The sequence below is a fragment of the Corvus brachyrhynchos genome, unplaced genomic scaffold (assembly GCF_000691975.1).
Source record: "Corvus brachyrhynchos isolate BGI_N302 unplaced genomic scaffold, ASM69197v1 scaffold68, whole genome shotgun sequence".
NCBI lineage: Eukaryota > Metazoa > Chordata > Aves > Passeriformes > Corvidae > Corvus > Corvus brachyrhynchos.
In genome coordinates this window covers 1,699,813-1,707,439 of record NW_008240039.1, presented here as the reverse complement: position 1 = coordinate 1,707,439, position 7,627 = coordinate 1,699,813, and the positions used below count along the sequence as shown (strand labels likewise).

The following is a 7,627-nucleotide window of genomic DNA, read 5'->3' as shown; positions in this document are numbered from 1 at the left end:
TGGGCAGCACTGCCCATGGCATGGGACTTTTCCTGCTTTTCTGCTTTCTCTCTCCTTAAAAAAAAATCCCCAAATCCAGAATTTTGGGAGAACCTTAAAGGGTCTCTCACTGGCCACGCTCCCACATCAACATTCCCAGCAGCTTTTCCATGGTTTTTCCTTCCAAATGTCAGCTCCAACCTCTCCTGCTGACTTTGTTCCTGCAGGTGGATCCCCTGCTCCTTCCAGGGAGGATTTGATGTGGGAATCAAGGGTTAAAAATGGAGGCAAACCGGCTCATTCCATCAGTATTCCCAGAATTTATTTGGATCAACTCCCCACTGCCAAGGTAGGGCTGAAAAGGGAATAAATAAACCTGCAGAGCTCCCAGAGGAAATATTCCCGTTATTTCAGGATGGGATTATTTCCCATGGGATGGACTTCCTGTGGCAAAATCCAGCCCAAAAAGGGGCAGGAATGGGCTTGGATGTGCTCCTGCACCTGGTGCTCCCAGGAATTCTGCCCAAACCTGGCCATTCCCAAAAAATGTAAGGTGTAAATGCTAATTTAAGGTTGGAATTCTCTGCTTTTCCAGACGGGAATGCCCGCAGGGTGGATGCTGTGGGTGACATTTCCCTGAGGGGTCACTTGGGAGGGCTTCCCAAATTTTTGGCATTCATTGAGTTAATTAGGCTGGAATTGTCCTTCTTGTGATTTCCGAGGCTGTGCCCAGAAGAATTCCACCCTCTGGAATGGGAGGTGAGGAGTAGAACACAAGGAATGCCATGAAAATTGGTGGAATTCTCTAACTGGGATGGAAAGTGACGATTTTGGGCAAGAACCAGCAGGGAAAAATGGAATTTTAAAGGGATCAGGATTGGGACAACCCTGGGTGTTGAGTCACTGGTTGTTACTGGTTTTACTGGAGCCAAACCTCTGGAATTCCCATGCTGCCTTTGCCATGGAATTGTTCCTATTTGGAAGATTTTCCTTCCACACACTGCTGGGAAAACAAGGAGGGGGGAGGAAAAATCCCTTCATCCGTAGAGGTGAAAACCTGGAAATCCTAAAATCGGTGAAAATGCCTCCGAAAAACTGGGACAAACCCCCCTTTCCCAAATTTCCAGCCCTTTCTTCTTGGGAAGTTCTGCTGCAGGGCAGAAAGGGAACCTGGGGGAGAGCTCAGCCTGCAAATCTTCCGAAGGATTAGGGTTTTACTCAGCTCCAGGAATGTAAATGTGTCTGGCTCCATCCTGGCTGGAAATTCCTGGCTGGAGCCGAGGCTGGGCCGTGCTTGGCTGGGATGAGGAGTTTGTTTGCCCACCCTGGATGGGCCACGGATCCCTCGGGCTGGGAATGATAAAAATGGGATCTGGGAGAGCTTTGAGGGCCACGGAGGAGATTTGGGGGAGCAGGAGGAGGAGTTGGGGGTAAAAATGTGGGGAGGGGATTTCCTTTCCTTTTTCCTTTCCTTTTTCCTTTTTCCTTTCCTTTTTCCTTTTTCCTTTCCTTTTTCCTTTTTCCTTTCCTTTTTCCTTTCCTTTTTCCTTTCCTTTTTCCTTTCCTTTTTCCTTTCCCCTTTCCTTCCCCCTTTCCCCTTTCCCCTTTCCCCTTTCCCCTTTCCCCTTCCCTTCCCTTCCCTTCCCTTCCCGTGATTTTTTTGGGGAATATTGATGATTTTGGGGGGATTTTATGTCATTTTCGGGGGATTTTTGGGTGGTTTTAGGGGATTTTGGGTGGATTTGGGATTTTTTGGGGGACTTTTGAGGCATTTGGGGGGTTTTGGTTTCATTTGGGGTGATTTAATGGGAACTTTCTGTGATTTTGGGATGATTTTTAAGGAATTTTGAAGGCATTTAGGGACATTTGGGAGGGTTGGGGGGATTTGGGGGGGTTTTAGCAGAATTTTGGGGATTTTTTGTCTGATTTTGTGGGAATTTTTTGTGACTGGGGGGATTCTGGGATCAGTTTGGGGGGATGGGGAGTTTGGGGGGGATTTTGCTTTATTTTGGGGTCAATTTTAGTGATTTTAGGGGAGTTTTAGGGGATTTTTGAGGGATTTGGGGAAGGATTTTGGGACCACCTGAAGTGGGGACCCAGGGTAAATTCCCACCAGGAATAGCAGGGAAAAGAGGGTGGGAATTTTTCCCTCCAGGCCCTGGTGTTATTCCACGTGGAGAATTCTCCCAAAACCAGCAACAACATCACCTTCAAATCCTTGGGAAGAGGCTGGGGATGGGAAAATCTGGGCTGTGCTGTTCCTGCAGGGACCACACAGGTGCTGGATTTATGGAGCAGGGAAACAAACCCGGAATTGTGTCCGTTTTATCCCAAAAAATTCCACCTGGATAACAGAGCTGTGTGGTCTGGCCGGGCCTCCCTCAGGAACAAACACAACCCACTCGCATTTCCAGCACTTTGCTCCCGTTTATTTCTCTCCTGTTGGAGATGAAATCCTTGGAATAAGCCTGGAAAAGCTTTTGGGATCAGTGAGTATGGAATGGTTTGGGATAGAAGGGATTTAAAGATCATCCCATTCCCCCCCCACCATGGGCAGGGACCTTCCAGTATCCCAGCCTGGCCTTGGACACTTGCAGGGATGAGGCAGCCCCAGTTTTTCTGGGAATTCCATTCCCACCCTCACAGGGAGGAATTCCTCTGGCAGCTGAGAGAAAAAAAAATCCAGATTTTAGGAATTTTTTACCTCAGTTTCTCTGTGGGTCCTGAGCACCTATTTTGGATTTTCATGTGGAGAAAAGGGGTCGAAAGCTGCTGTGGTTTTTATTATTAATTATTTTTATCAATAATGATTTTAATCATCATCATTTTTCATTTTCCATGAGTTTCCCTTTGGGATAAGGAGCCTCCTCCTCCAAAATCTCCCTCAGGATCCATCTCTCCATGGGGACAGAACCTGGGACACCTCAGCCTCTCCCACGTGAGTGACAAGTGCAGGGTTTGTCTTCCCTCAATCCCCTGAGGGGATACTCCCCCCAAAATCACATAAAATCCCTCCAAATTCCCATAAAACCCCCCCAAACCCCTCAAATTCCCAATCTTCCCCCATTCCAGGTTGTCCCTGAGCAGTCTGGCCCCGTCCAGCACCTGCAGTTTTTGGGGTGGGGGCACCGGTAGCCCCAAAATCCTTCCCCAAATCCCCCCAGAATCCCCCAAAACTCCCCTAAAATCACGGAAATTGACCCCAAAATAAACCAAAATCCCCCCCAAACCCTCCCTCCCCTCTCAACTGCTCCCATCCTGGAGATACAGAGAGCTCCGAGCCTGGATTTTGGAATTTGGCGCCTTCCCACCCCTCCCGGAGCGTTGGGTGCCTGCCAGCAGAGCCCCAGTAATTAATTCATTCATTAATTAACGCTGATTACGCAGCCTGTGCTCTGCCCCTGCACGTGCCCCTCTTGTTCTGAGCTCCTCCCAGCAGCCCTGAAAACAAAGTGGGCGATTTTTCCAGCTTTTCCATAGGGAATAAAGCCAAAATCCAAGGGATCTCCAAGCTGTGTTTGCTCAGGGAGCACTAAACCAGTTTTCCCAGTTTCCAGCACAGTTGGGCACTGGGGGGGATCCATTGCCAGGTCCTGGAGATCTCAGATCCAGCAGATCCCCACCTCTGCCAGCTGGAAATTTAACCAAACCCCTGGAACGAGGCAAAAATCTGGGAACAGCAGGGAGGAGAGGCCCTGGAGAATCACCCAATAATTCTGGAATTCTGAGCCCACCAAGCCCAACCATTCACTCAGCACTTTTAATTCAAAATTGGATTTTAGGGATGGTTTTTTTCCTTAGATTTTAATGATTCCCACACCTGTCCCAAGCCTGGCTGCCTGGAAAAGGGAATTCAATATTTTGGGAAGTGCCAGTGCTCCTGGAAAAGCTGCTTGGGCCAGCACTGGCTCTTCCAGACAGAAAAGTCTTTGAGGTCCAGATCTAGCTGGATCTAAATCCCTGGAATTCACTTCCAGGTGGTTGATACTTCCCAAAAAAAGAACTTGAGCTCATGAAGGGCAGTTCTTTTCCCAGACCTTTTGGATCTCCATAGGAATCCCAGAATATCCAGAGCTGGAAGGGATCCCCAAGGATCATCCAACTCCTGGCCCTGCACAGGACACCCCCAAAAAGACCAGAATGCGGTTGGATCTTGGGATTTGGAGAAACTCCCCAAAATCTGGAGTCTCCTCTGGCCTGGGCTGTGGTGTCTGCAAAAATCAAGCAGGATGTTTTCCATATCCAAGATTTCTCCTTTATTCCATCTGTTCAGTCCCTCAGGAAGGACATTTCCAGAGCTCCTCTGCTCCAAAGGCCTGGAGAGAAACGAGACCACTAAAGTGTTGCTCACTTCAGAGAAGTCCTAAAAAAAATCCCAAGGGAAAAGACAAACAGGGAAATAAAACCCTCTGAAATCCATTGTCACTCCCAGATTCCAGGAATTTCCATATGATGATTCCTTGCTTGATTTGAAATCCTTCCTGGCTGGTCTGAGGGAGCAGCTGAATTTATCACTCTGAGCTCAGTGTAAACAGCAGGGAATGAAATCTGTCCTGGGCAGATCCCAGGCCAGGGAAAGGCTGGGATGAGCTCCCAAACCTGCTCCCACATCTCCCTGCCCCACAGGAGTGAATCCACACAAAATCCTCGTGCCAATTCCCAAACATTGCTCTGCGTGGGCAAATCCCAAGTGGAAAAATTCCCTTTGGGGAAGGTGACAGAGCTGATTCCCGGGAGACAGCAGCTCCCAGGGAAAGGAGCCGGAGGGAGCACGGAGTCGCTGTCGTGTTTGGCTCGGGATTCCAGGAGCACTGGAGTCCAACTGCCAGAAATCCGAGAGTCTGGAATGTGCACTAAAATAAATATTCCCTCCTGGGTGTTTATTTTGTCTGGAGGTTCCTGCTCAGGTTGACAGGGCTGCAAATCCCTGCCTCGGGATTCTCCAGGGCCTGTCAGTCTCCTGAGGTGGATTTTGGGATTTATCTGCTGCAAATCTTGGTCTCGTTCCTGCTGGGAGGGAAGGAATGAGGGCTAGAATTGTGCTGGGATGCTGTGGAATCCCAGAAGGATTCAGGTGGGATGGAATTGCAGGGTTTGCTGCTCCAGCCCTCACAAAAGGGACTTTTCCCTCTCTCAGGGAAGCAGAGAATCCTTGGAAATGTGTCCAGGTGGGATTTATCCAGGCCTGGGAAAGGCCTGTATGGGAGTCAGGCTGACAGGGCTGCAAATCCCTGTCTGGGATTCTCCAGGGCCTGTCAGTGTCCTGAGGTGGATTTTGGGATTTATCTGCTGCCAATCTTTCCCTCATTCCCTCATTAACTGGGAAATTAAATCCCATGTAAAGGTAGAAAATTCCATTTCCTTGAGTTGTTTTAGGGGAAAAGGGGACTAAAGAGAATTCCCCAACTCACTGCAACTGGTGTCTAAATCCTGGGAATTTCTCCCAACCCTAGGGCTGCACCAGCAGGAAAAATCGACTCCAAAATGATGGGAGCTCTCCTGAAAGGGACTGGGGGACATTCCTTGGTGGAAAATATGGGAATTCAGAGTAGTCAGAACATTTCCAAGCTCTTATTTCCCTATTTTTTATTTATTATTTCCACAGATTTATTCCTAATGAGAGAGAGAATTTTGTGGGAATAGCTGAGTCAGGGGGAATCAAGCAGTGACCCTGAGTTGTGGGATAAAGAAAGGGATCCTATTTCCATATTTATATCCCAGTTTACTCCCAAAGCTGGGGAAGCCAACAAGGAATAAAAGTGGGAATGGGAAAATTCCAGCAAGGAATGAGAGGTCAAATCAGAAATAAAGAAGAATAAAGTTAAATTCTGACTGTTCTGCTTGGAAATAAAATTGCCTAAAATCCCAAAAAGCAGGGAAGAGGGGGAAAGGTGACAGAATTCCTTGGAAGCTGTGCAATCCCAGAGTATTTCCCTGTGGGGAAGAGGAGATTCCAGCCTTGGAGAGCAGAGCACGGGAGCCTGGCTGTGCCCAGAGCGAATCCAGCTGATTTTCATTGCAGGAAATTTGGATTCTTTCCCTGGGGGATTTAATTAGCCATGGAAGGAACTCTAATTAGGCTGGAGAAGAAAGGCCTGGGCCTCCTGTGAGGGAGAGCCAGGAGTTTTCCATTGTTCCCAAAGTAAACACCAGAGGCCTGGGCACGTTTGGGATGCAAGGAAAATCAAAAAGAGGGAGAAATGGATTCCAAGTTTAAAAAAACTAGGGAAAAATCTTTTCCAGGAGCGTGGTCCTGGCAGGAATCACTTGGGGGTGCAGCTGCAGCTTCAGCAGGCGTGGCTGGAATTGGTGATTTCTTGGGATAATTCCTTGGGGGGAATTTGTGTGTTTTTCCTTCCCATCTTTTTTTAGCTGGAAACAGATGGAAAATGGGCCACAGAAATTGTGTGTTGGTGATTTCTTGGGATAATTCCTTGGGGGGGAATTGTGTGTTGGTGATTTCTTGGGATAATTCCTGTGGGGGAAATTGTGTGTTGGTGATTTCTTGGGATAATTCCTTGGGGGGGAATTGTGTGTTGGTGATTTCTTGGGATAATTCCTTGGGAATGAGGGGGGGTTTTTTCCTTCCCATCTTTTTTTAGCTGGAAACAGATGGAAAATGGGCCACAGAACCTGCAGTGGGGAGGAGAGGGTGCCACACTGGGAATGCTTTTGGGGAGGTTGAGCCCAAGATTAGGATTTATTTCAACTGGAAAATCCAAATCCAGATTCCCGATTTGTTTTCCAGGCCTCACTGCCTGTATAAAAATCCAAAATTCCCTTCCAGCATCCCATCTTGGGACCCCAAATAATTGATAATTCATTAATAATAGATCCCAATATTTGGGTTTATTCCATAAGGCTCAGCTTTTCCCAGGGCAAATGCTTTTTCTTCCCAAAATTTCAGTTTTCCTGCTGCCAAGGGAATCCTGAGTGGGATTTCTGGAATCCTCACAGAGGCCTGATGAGGTTATCAAAGCACTGGGAGATCTTTGGGATAAGGAGCCTCCCAAATTCCAGCAGGGCCTTTCCCAGCTGGGTTTGGGCTCGGGCAGTCCCAGGAATGGTGTTTCCCTCTTGGATTTGGGATTTGGAGGGAAGTTTTTGGGCATTTTGTCTGGGTGAGACAAACGTCCCGAGGCTGAGGACATCTGGAAGGCTCTGATTAGGGGGAACATCTGCCATGGCTGTCTGGATTCCAGATGGGAGCAAACAGCTTGGAATTCTGCCCAGGAAATCCAGGAAAAGCAGGAGATGCGTCCTGGTAGGAGTTAAAGCAGTTAAATTGGTAGTTCACCAGTTCTGGGTGAAGGACGTGGGATCCAATGGATCCTGGAGCTTTGTCCTAATGGATCCTGGAGCTTTATCCTAAGGGACCACGGAGCCTTCTCCTAAGGGATCCTGGAGCTTTATCCTAAGGGATCCTGGAGCCTTTTCCTAATGGATCACGGAGCTTTATCCTAAGGGATCCTGGAGCTTCATCCTAGTGGATCACAGAGCCTTCTCCTAATGGATCACGGAGCCTTTTCCCAGGGTTTGTGAGCTCAGATCCATTCTGGGAAGGCTGCAGGCACAGGAATTTTGGGGGTCCCAGCCCCGGGGAGGAGCAGGGTGACCCCCTGATCCTGTCCCCCGTTCCCTGGGACTG

The 7,627-nt window shown here is 48.4% G+C and overlaps 1 long non-coding RNA gene across 2 annotated transcripts in view; it reads left to right on the top strand.

Moving 5' to 3' along the window:
- The window catches only part of LOC108449094, an 18,484-nt gene that overhangs the window by 5,603 nt on the left and 5,254 nt on the right, over window positions 1-7,627 (top strand). Inside the window, exons 2-4 of one of the 2 annotated variants that reach the window (XR_001865198.1) lie at window positions 207-328; window positions 2,823-2,917; window positions 4,253-4,864. This is a non-coding gene — a long non-coding RNA (uncharacterized LOC108449094). Of the gene's footprint in view, window positions 1-206; window positions 329-2,822; window positions 2,918-4,252; window positions 4,865-7,627 lie in introns of those variants that run through there. The other variant, XR_001865197.1, reaches the window with a different exon arrangement.